We start from the raw sequence: 10,337 nt of genomic DNA, 5'->3' as shown, positions 1-10,337 counted from the left end.
ACCGATAGCTGTGCAACTGCTAGAGAAGAGCATACAATTAACTCCAGAAGGCTTTCTGAAACTACAACTGGAATAGCCCTTTAATTGGTGAACATTCCCAGGTTAGTTGGAAAATTTGCACTCTTCTCATCATTAAATACAGGTATTCAAATTTCAGTGTTTTGAAGCAAAATCAGCTCTGAGTGCATAGACTTTAAGGCCTTTTTTCCTTGAATCTTATGAATTTACATAGTGCATTATTTATTAAAAAGCCTCACTGATTACTAGGCACTGGAAAAGATACAGGACAAGTGGGAGAAGGATTTGAGTACCTCATGGCTCCTGAGCAAATATCACACTGAACCCTTTTAGTACATGCAATTAATATACATTAATAAAAATAAAAATCAATGATTCATTTAAATTCACTTCTTTTATGACTGTTGAATGCCTCATGTGGGAATTCAGAATCATAAAGAATTAGGGAGTTCGGAATTTAGAGGGAATGACAGGCATGAAAACAAAGATCCACAGACATATGTAATCCATGTTCCAAGAAAGAAAGTGTTTGTATGGGGGAAAGTGTGACTCTCCTCTAGAGGGGCAGAAAGAACTAGAGTGAAATGATGGAGGTGAAGTTGGCAGATGAAGACGACGATCCTCAGAGAAGGGGCTTCCTTTGTGCTACAAATCTGATGTGCTTCACTGCATTCCAGCCACAAATATACAGTGAGTTTCAAATCTTTCAGGATTAGTCTTTATTGCAAACAGGGAAATAGAGACAATGGGAGACAGAGCTATTTGTCCAAGGTCACAAAAAAAGTAAAGCACAGTGTATATGCAAGGATCCAGCTCACAGTCTGAGAGCAAATGAGATGGCTCTTGTGGTGGTTTAGATCGAGACTATCTCCTAAGGGCCTTTTGCTGATAGGCAGGACTTTGTGAAGATAACTGAATCTTGGGGCCTTATAGCTGTCTTGCTGGTTGGAAGAGGTCACTGTGGGTATGATATGCAATGGTGTCTCTTCCCAGCCAGCTGCTGCCTTCTTTCTCTCTCTGTTTCTTGGCCACCATGACCCGAGAAGCTTTCCTCTACCAGATCCTTCCACAGTGACCTTTCTGCCTCAGAGCCAGGTAAACATGGACTGAAAGCGTGAGCCAGGATAAACCTCTTCTCCTTTAAGTTGTAGGTAACAGCTATTGCATTCCAATAATAAGAAACACTTGGACATGTGCGTGTCTAGGAAAAGAGAAGCTGTGGATAGAATCCTGGAGAAATGGGGGAGTAGCTGAGACATTCATTAATAAAAGCACAGGACCATGAAAATCAAGAAAGGGGAGATTTCTTAGAAATTAAAGGTACAAAAAGTGCCACAAATGCTGTCAAGATCTTACATGGGATGAGATAAGTTATTAGATTTTGTAATTACAAAGGGATTAGAGTACTTGAAGGAGGACTTTTAGTAGAATATTGAGATATAGAACCAAAATAGAACATCTCACCATGTACTAAAGTAATATCAAAATATATCAAAGATCCAAAGTTTAAAACACAAACACTGAACCTACTAGAATGACAATAGGAACAACTCTTAAAGACATAGGCAAGGACTTTTGGAACTGAACCCTACAGGTACAAGAAATTATACTGGAAATCAACAAATGGGGTTATATCAAATTTAGAAGCTGCACAGCAGAGGAACCAACCAACTAAAGAAATAGCCTACAGAATGGGAAAAATTTTTGCCAGCTATTTCTTGGACAGGAGATGAACATCTAGAATATAAAAAGAACTCAAACAGGTTACCCCACCTCAATCAAAAATTGGACATCTGAAATGAATAGATGCTTCTCAAGAGAAGTGCCAATGGCCAATGAAAAAAGTGTTCAACATCGCTGGCCATTAAAGAAATGCAAATTCAAATAACTTTGAGATGCAATCTGACTTAAGAAAAAAGGGCTATATCAAGGAATCAAACAATAACAAATCCTAGTAAGGAGGTGAGAAATACGGACTCTTCTACCACTGTTGGTGGGAATGTAAACTAGTCCAAGCACTATGAAAATCAGAATGGAGGTTTCTCAAAAAACTAAAACACAAATGCCATTTGATTTAACTATTCGCACTCTAGGTATCATCCTGAAAAAGTTAAAGTCATCATCTTACAGGGATGTGCACATACTCATATTTATAGTAGCAAAATCTGTAACAGCTAAATTCTGGAAATGGTCCATACATCCAGATAAATAAATTAAATTAAAAAATGTAAATAAATAACATGTACATATCAGAAGTGTTGTTATGCTATAAAGAATGATAAACTTGAGATATTTATGGGTAAATGGATGCAAGCTGAGACCATTATGTTAAGTGAAATAAATCAAACACACAAGCTTAAATATTACATGATTTTGCTTAGATGATGAAATACATAGAGATAGATGAGAGAAAAATAGAAAGATAGATAGATGATAGATAGATAGATAGATAGATAGATAAAAAGATGGAGCAAAACAGAAAATAGATCAATAAAATGTAAAAAGATTTTTTTCAAGTGGATGGAATAATAAGAGATGGAGGACGGGGGCGAGGAGAAGGGAAGGGGATTAAAACAAAAGAATTGAAGGAAATCATGAAAATAGAGCCTTTGCAAATGGGAAGGGGACCGAGAGTTTGAAGAAGCAGAGAGGGAGGGAGAGATAGGAGATGAAAACAAAAACAAAAATTAAGGTGTGTTATGTACATGTGCCAACTCCCCATGATAAGTATAATCGTTATGTACTGCAAATGCGTACTAATAAAAATAAAAAAAAGAAAGAAACAGAATAGATCTTGGTGAGGAGGAAAGTAGAGTTAAGAAAGCAAAAGATTCAGGTAAGCTGCTTGTGAGGACGGGAAGAGCGTAAAGCCAGTAGCATTCAAGGGTTAAATAGAGATTATTTTGCCTTCTTTGTAGTCTATCTTAGGGTAGGGAGTTTTAAAGAAGTTTTGCATGTGATATGAGAGAGAAAAGATTCTGAGATAAGCAGAAGCAGAAAGTTTCAGATGGAACAAAACCCTAAATGAATGGAGGAGAAACCAGCCTTGGAGACATAAGAGGTGACATGGACAGGTTTAAAAGGCGGAGAGACCAACATAACACTGCCTGTTGTCTTTTTTATTTTCTGTGAAATCAGCATCGAGAGGATGTATGGAAAATAAAGACAGCAGTGAGATGAAGTGAGACAGGAAGCAACTGAGGAAGCCACCAAAAAGATGTTTATTTGCAGGAATAAAGCAATGCGGTGGGGCCTGGGGTTTGTCACCGGCAGGTGTGATAGTGAGAATGCTAACATCTGGTGACCGGATATCAATGGAGAAGATGGACAGAAAAGCACCAAAGTAGACAAAGAAGTGGGATACTGGAATGCCAATAGCTGATTCCCCACTACAAACACTGAATAATTTAGGACAGGTCACATCATGCTCAGTGTCCTTTGTAGATGAAGACAGGTATGTATATGCTAATAAAAAAATAGTAAGTGAATGTATTTTCATGCTTTTTCTATGTACCAAAGAAGCTAATTTTTTGTATGTTGTTATATTTAAGATTGGGTTTGTTTTATTTGCTTTCACAATGCTGGGGAGAAAACTAAGAGCTTCCTTCACGTTAGGCAGGAGGATTCTTCCACCGAGCCACACCCTCAGCCCAGAAACTCATGGTTTTATATATAGGTGCACTTTTAATTTTCCCAGGATCAAAAGGAGTTGTTATCTCCAATTTACAATAGGGAAACAGGGTTAGATGAGCAACCTGTCTAAATATATCAAACTAGTGGTCATCAGAAACAGATTTAGAACCTAGTTTTATTTATCTTAGAATATTAGACTTTCCTAATATAGAATATTTTCTAATCTAGGTTTCTACCAATAGTGTGACAGGGAGAAACACTTTTAAGAAAAGTACTTGGATTTTATGACTATCCTAGGAAGGACAGCCACATGAACATCTCATTCATTGCCTCATCCACATACTTTTTTTAGTATCTCTAATGAGCCCTGGGTAGGGCTAGTATTCAAGGATCCACATATGATGGAGACCTGATTCCTCTCCAAGGGGTCCTGTAGCCTCCGGAAAAGCGGAAACGTTAACAAAAATGTTCATGTGTCAGGTGAGAAGGATATGGGGTGGCCACGTCGGGCAGAGAGGGGCACCAAGGGCTGACCCTGTCAGAAGAGTTCTGAGGCTGGAGCAGCCAGATCTAATTAACATGGGGCGTGCTCACGTCGGAGCAGCCGGCGAGCATGTCAGGCAGGGCAGCCCCTCCAGGTGAGGTGAAGACAATGCGTAGCGCATGGTGCAAGCCACAGTGGCTATACAAAGTCTCCAAAAATCAGAAAGTTGCCTTCTAACTGATGCTTGATGTATCATCCTGCCCTCTGCTTAACGACTTAATTAATATTGTATTAGAACCAATTATTTAAAAATAAACTAGCCACCAACTTAAAATTCTACAAAATTGCTATTTTGATGTTGTATTCGTTTTTTAAGGTGTTAAATTTTTTTAATGTATCTATGTTCTTATAAATCACCTGTCACATTTATGACAAAATAGGAACACCCCAGGCCGAGGGTGGAGGTGAGAGTTTAGCTCGGTGAACCCTAAACAACTGAGGCTGGAGATTCCTTGAGAATTCCTTGATGGAATCGCCCTGTGCACCGTGTGTGCACACACATACTTTTGGAACTGTGCGTATTACTTCAGAATGGAAAGGCTCAAGGAGTCCTAGATAAGAGGTCAAGTCAGCCTGCTCCAGGTGTAGGTGGGGTGCATTGTGAGGAATCCCATTAAAGCACAAAAAAACAAACATACATTCAGCTGCTGTTCACCTCATTGGAGGCCGTGCTGTTGCACTGAATAGCCAGAGACTAATTCTCAGGAACCTTCTCATCTCAGCAATAGGCAAACAGCACCAAAAATGCACTCCAGCAGCTTTCCCGTGTGCAGTATTTAAGCACTTTTTGACAGAAAGAAGAGACTGAGTGAGCCCAGCAGGCAGCTTGTTGCAAAAAAGAAAACCACGAGGGTTGGGTCATTGCCCTGGATGCACGAGGACCCACTCCCTGACCTGTCAGCTGTTGCATGGAGCAGGGAGGCAGGGAATCTGGCCGGCTCTGTTGAGAGGACTTGGAAGGGGTGGCTGGAGCCACCAAGCAGGGACAGAGTCACCCTATTCAGATTATCAACTCCAAGTCTGAGGCTGAGGCCCTTGTTAAGTGCTGCCCCTCATCATGCCTAGAGAGAGGGTCAGACAACAAGGAATGTTTGTCCTGCATTGGCAGAACAACTCTCCTCAGAGGCCACTCTGCCTCCCTCAAAAGGCCAGAAGGAAAGGCAGATGGAAGGAAGAAAGAAAGAAGCACAGAAGGAAGGATGGACACAAGGAAGAATGTGGCTACTGCCTCAAATGTACCCCTGTTTAAGCTCCAAACGCATTAGCCAAGAGCTCATGTTAAATGGGGAGTAAATGAAAGGCCAGCATCCAAGGCCCAATTACCCTTGGCCTGGCACACAGGAAGGCCCAATTAGTCCTCATTAGCTGGCTTTACGGAGCTGTTCAAGAGCAGCTCTGGCCCCTCCAGCGTCAGCTAAGCCTGAGTTCCTGGGTCCAAACATTCCATTGTGAGCCTACTTTCTCAAGAATCAGGCTCAGCTATAAATACTTGCTGGACTGACCCAAGAGAAAAAGAGACGTGAACAAAAAGAAGTAATGAACTATCCTTTCCAAAGCTTTTATTTTTGTTTACAATCAAAATTCTCTTGACCACACAGACATAACATGAATCAAGCCATCCTGTTCCATGTTCCTTGCACTCTCAGTCACACGTGTGTACACATGCACACTCTTCTGAATTCAAATGATCTGACTCTGGGTAAGGAGCAGGACCATGCCAGAACATTCTCATTTAAATACTTTAAACATAATAAGAATTGCAATTGATTGTTCAGTATTGGTCTAACAATCTATTTAAATCATGGCAACCATCAACCTGAGCAAAGCAAGCTGGTGGTCTCACTTTGCCCCTACCAGGTACAAGGACAGCATGGATAGAGTCAGCCCTCTGCAGACATGGAAACTAGGCTTTTTGACAACTTCACCCTATGTCAGCATTATTCCCTGCTCTCACATCGGTTGTCTTTTCCTGTGTCTCTCACCCACTTGGCTCCCCAGAATGGACCCCATTTTGATTTGCCTCAAGACTTTGCTTGTGGCTGGGGACCAGCTCATCCACACACAGACACCTCAGCCTCACCAGAGGCCAGCATTTCTCCAAATCTGACCCCAGGGACCAGCTGCCGCCAAGATACCTAGGTATTGGCTGACAGTTCAAATTCCTGGGCTCCACCAACCAAATCAAAATTTCCAGGACTAGGAAGTAAAAATAAGCATTCTGAATAAATTTCCCAGGAATCCCATGTGTAAGCACATGTATGCACACAGAGAAAAACCACTGAGATAAAGCATTTGGCCTCCCAGGGCCCTAAGAAATTTGTAAACCATAAAGCCTTAGACATTCCAGGACAATACTCTCAGAGTTAGCCTCCACTGGGAGAGGTATAAACATATTGGATATTAGTGTCCCTGCACCATGCAATGCCTCAGATCCAATTATTGGTGGTCACCTCCCTCCCCAAAGGCCAACAGATACATGGAGAGGTTCAAATGGCCATTGCTTATCACACAAAGGCCAAGAAAATGAGCTGGTGTGGAAGGAGATTGGGTAACAAAGTGGAGGGAAGAGATTAGGGGAAACACTTGTACCTGTGGATCTGATTCACTGCACGCTATTCAGATGTCCCACAGTGACCGGACTGGAGTTGCCTGAGCCTCTACAAGTTGAGTGTTGAATGACACATGTGTGTGCTTTGCTGGATTTCTTTGCCCTGTACACATTAGACCACACGAAATAAGAGCTCAGATATGGTCTTTGTGGTTTTTTTTCACTTGAATGCACTTACATCAGGAGGCTAGGTATCTCTGTGAAGCTGGGTTGTAGGACCACGAGGAATCAGCAACATGTCTCAGTTCTTCATGTGCTTGATGGAAGATTTCAGGTAAGGCACGGAGGCAATACTGCACAGTATAAGTAGAGTTATTGCAAAATGGTAGATTTTCAGAATAAGAGAGAAAATAATTTTCAAGCACCCAGGTGGGCAAGCACCATCTTCTAACAGCACATTCAGCCATGAACTCACCAATGGATTAATTCACTGATGAGTATAGCACCCCATGGTCCAATCCCCTTCCAAAATCCCCATCTCTGAGCACATGAGACTTTTTCGGAGCATTTTAGATCTACACTCTAACAATCATCTTCACACCTATTTTTAAGCTTTTATGTTGTCATCCTTTAACAGATGAGTAAGCATCAGGTCAGAAATGTTAAATAAACTCCTGTAGGATGAAAATCACCCTTCCCACTTAATCAGACCATCTCTCATATGACTAAGGTTTTAAGATTAAAATTCCATTTTTGATTCATTCTAAGGAAAACTAGAAGACCAAGCATCAATCTGAAGATCCTATTAAGGAAACCAGTCTTTAGAAAACTTCCTCTACACACTAATATTTCTAGAAGCTTTATTCATAATTGACAAAAGTTGGTAGCAACCAAGATATACTTCAATAGGCGAATGGCAAAGCCATGATACATTTGTTCAATGAGATACCATTTAGCAATAGAAAATAAGCTATCAGGCCATGAAAAAGACCATATTGTCATGTGAAAGAAGCCAATCCAAGCAGGTTCCATTTGGGATGATTTCAACTACTGACATCCTGGAAGAGGCAAAATCAGATCTAAGAAAAAGATTCGTGGTTTCAGGGATTGAAGTGTGAGAGCAAAGAATAAGTAGGTAAAGCATAGAGAATGTTTTAGCACAGTAAAAAACAACCCTATAAAAGTTACTGAAGTGATGGATGCAAAACATCATGCATTTGTAAATATTCATAGAAATATATAACCCAAAGATTGAACCCTAATGTAAAGTACAATATGCATTTTCATTACTGGCACATCAGCTGCAACAAATGTACCAAAACAGCACAACACACTAATAATAGGGAAAACTAGAGGGAGGAAATGTGTGGGAACGTTATACATCCGGAGAAATTTTTCTAAAAACCTAAAACTGCTCTGAAAAATAATTTCTACTGAAAAAAAGAAGTGTCTGGCCTGAGATTTTCTTGGGTGGAAGACAAGAGAGTTTCAAATTCTACTGGTGGGCCTGGCAGAGAAAGGGACTGCACAGGGCAAGGGCACTGTCTCACGGACATTCATCCATACAGTCATGCGCTTGCCCCCAGCCAAAGAGGTGTGACCAAACCCTGCTTACTCAGGAGGTTCCGTAAGTTATGTGCAAAATCTGGAGGGAGGCTCACTCCTCTGATTTGGGGGTGGTTTGACTAATATGTGACTAAGAATTTTCAAGGAGAGATGATCATATATAGCGGAGGCCTTATTGTATATGCAAACCAGTAGCACTCACCTTGTAGAGTGTAACATTTAGGGAGTTGGGTGACTCATGTTCCCTTCAAAGTCTGCAGATGACTGGGCTTTCAGGTCATCACAGTGCATGTAGGCTGGCTTGCTGAGAAGTCCTCACGAGGGCTCCCACATCCCTGAGGAAGAGGGGGAAGGAAGGCACAAGGAAGGGTTGGCTGAGCAAGGCTGTGAGCACTTAGAAGTGACAATTCTGCTATCTGTTGCCTGGAAGACTTGCCAAAGCATGTGATTGTGGTGCCATCTTGTCCTCTATAGTCATTCTGGGAACATACTTAAAAAGAACACTAGTGTAGGCTAAACATTCACTGCTACAGCCAGGACACAAAGGAGATACCACTGACCTTCCAATTTTAGAGACCTGGGCTTACCAAGTTAGGGTAGCACGTCCTGTAGCACCCAAGCAAGGCACATGGGAAGTGCTACTCTCTAGAGATGGAGAGTTGGACTCCTTCAGTCAATTGTTTTCAATGTACATTAGTTGGGTTTCTCCTCAGCAGGGCAAAATATTCAACACCCAAGTTAAAGGAAGAGAGATTCATTTTTGGCCCATGGTTCAGTCCACACTTGGCTGGCCCCAAGGCAGAAACAGGGTGGCAGAAGGGCCTGGCAGAAGAAAGCTATTTAGCTCTGGTAGGCAGGAAGCAGAAAGCAATCAGAGGAGACAAGGACAAGAATATACCGTTCCAGGTCATGCCCCCATGCCCCACCTCCTGACACCACATTCAGGCATAAACTCAGATTAATCCATTGATTTTCCAGTTTTATAGATGTGGGGCATGTAACATTTAAAGAGTCAGGTGACTGACTAATCCATTGATGTAGCACCCCAAGATCCAATCACCTTCCAAACACCTGAGGCTCTGGGGAAACATCTTAGAGCTAAGCCACAATACCATGTTAGTCACTTGCACTATCCAGTGGTTGTTTTTTTTTAATTTTAGTGATCTAAAGAAACAATAATATTAATGTTTTTATTTTTGAAGCCTTTCTTTGGCCTATTCTACCTCTTTATGCCATGAAGTTTTCCCCATGCATCCAGAGTCTCAGGCTCAGAACTGAAACATTTCTTCTTTCTCTTGCCTTCCAGATCTTTTAGTATAATGCATGTCCCTCTACACTGATTTTAGGAACAGGAGATAGGATATTGACACAGAGGAGTGGCCTCAATACCTACCGACTGGTGCTGATGACGGCTCTTATCGTCCACCAAGGACTTTCTGAGTGTGGGACATTATGCCAAGCATTTGTCCCACATGATCATTTAATCCTCAAAATCTTATAAAGAATATCCCGATATCATCCATTTGACAGATGAGGAATATGAAGCTTGAAGAGTTAAATTAACCCATACAGAGGCAAAGACCAAGCATTTGCTGAGATGACATCTGTACCATCTCAGACTCTTGGAGTCCCTGAATGTTGTAATAATGTGGTGATTACTCAACTGAAGCAGATCAAAAAGGAATCTGAACTTCTCCTATCACAGATGCTTTGTGGTCTTTAGATGACATTACAGGACTAAATATGCTCCTGTTATGTCTGATTTTGCCTAATGTTTCCCCAGTGGGAGCTTGACACTTCCATACCAGACAACTGGTTTATATTCCCCAGGAGCCACGCCTGATAATGTCTTTGCTCTGAATACCTCTGATTCTCTCATAACCACAAATTGTGGGATGTATAAAATGGATGCACAAACTTCCTGCATAGTTGTCCTTTCCATTCCAGGCATGTTTCCTACCACAGAATGTTCTACACGCTCAGGCATTAAGGACTCTCTAAAAAAAAAAAAAAAAAAAAAAAAAAAAA

General features: G+C 41.2%; 1 long non-coding RNA gene across 1 annotated transcript in view; it reads right to left on the bottom strand.

Annotated features, from left to right (window-relative positions):
- LOC117286515 overlaps positions 1-10,337 on the bottom strand; it is a 75,850-nt gene that overhangs the window by 20,644 nt on the left and 44,869 nt on the right. The window contains exons 3-4 of the long non-coding RNA XR_004517673.1: positions 8,512-8,644; positions 6,982-7,096 (exon numbers count right to left, since the gene is read on the bottom strand). This is a non-coding gene — a long non-coding RNA (uncharacterized LOC117286515). The remainder of the gene's footprint in view (positions 1-6,981; positions 7,097-8,511; positions 8,645-10,337) is intronic.

Source organism: Fukomys damarensis, unplaced genomic scaffold (assembly GCF_012274545.1).
Source record: "Fukomys damarensis isolate Sample0158 unplaced genomic scaffold, DMR_v1.0_HiC HiC_scaffold_17, whole genome shotgun sequence".
NCBI classification, from domain to species: domain Eukaryota; kingdom Metazoa; phylum Chordata; class Mammalia; order Rodentia; family Bathyergidae; genus Fukomys; species Fukomys damarensis.
The sequence above is the reverse complement of the archived record's forward strand: the minus strand, read 5'-3'. Positions and strand labels throughout refer to the sequence as shown.